We start from the raw sequence: 1,103 nt of genomic DNA on the forward strand, positions 1-1,103 counted from the left end.
TTACGCCCTGCGCAGGTTGGGCTTCTGGGCTCGTTCTGACACTGGAAGTTTTAGAAAAGCTTAAAAAAAATCCTGGAAACCCTTTTCTCTGAGAGGAGGAAAGCTGGGGCTGAGCCTGCCTTGAGCTCCAGGGGATGATTTTAACGAAGCAGTGTGAGCAAATTGAGCTGGTTTTTCAGAGGCGCGACTTATTTTTCAGCCAGCCCATCTCTCCTGGCTTCAAGCCTCGTGGAAATGGACGAAAAAGCCTCGTAAATAGGCAAACCAAGCGAGCCACCCGTGACAAATGCCTCAAATTAATTAAGGAAAGCTTTTTTTTTCCTCCTGCGATCAAGGATTTAATTACAATTCCCAGCCTATCATCTATTTATTTATTTTTTATTTTTTTTTAATGAAATGATGGTTGCGGAAAGGAGCGAGATGTATTTTCACGCAGGAGCCTGTGAGATCCAGGTTGCCTTAGCAAACACGCTCGTTATTAATTTTAATTCTTTAATTGATCGTTGCGTGTTTACGGTGCGGACGTCAGCGGGCTGTCACTGTGCCTGTCACACGGCCGTGCCCTCGTCACTCCCCGGCCCAAAAATCCCCCCCAGGATGCCCGGGGCTCACCACGGGGAGGGGATGGCTACTGCCACACCGGCGCGGCATACCCTACATGCCGGTGCCTCACCGGCGCGGGGACGGACAGACCGACGGCGTCGCCTTCGGTGGGTTTGTCATCTCCGAGGCAGCGCAGATGAGGCAGGAGGAGAAGCAGTGCAGCATCCCCCCTGTCCTGCGCCTTCCTACAGGCGTTAACATACCCAGAAAAAAGCAAATTTTTAAGGAAAATTACATTAAATCGGTTGCTGCCGTAAAAAAACTTCACGTTTTTAATAGGCTGGCGAGCGGCGTGCCTTGTTAACGCTTGGAATGCGCCTCCTCTGAGTCGGGGGTGAAACAGAGAGCAGTGCCCTGGTGCCGGGCGTTGGATAACGACGGGTGCCAACTAATTACTGTTTTTTCCTCCCTGCAGCGTTGCATTAAAAGCTCATCGCCCTGAGACCGCCCCCGGGGTGCTGCGAGGGTGTCGCAGACCCCCATGCCCATAGGTGGGTGTC

The sequence above is a fragment of the Falco peregrinus genome (assembly GCF_023634155.1).
Source record: "Falco peregrinus isolate bFalPer1 chromosome 12 unlocalized genomic scaffold, bFalPer1.pri SUPER_12_unloc_9, whole genome shotgun sequence".
Lineage (NCBI taxonomy): Eukaryota > Metazoa > Chordata > Aves > Falconiformes > Falconidae > Falco > Falco peregrinus.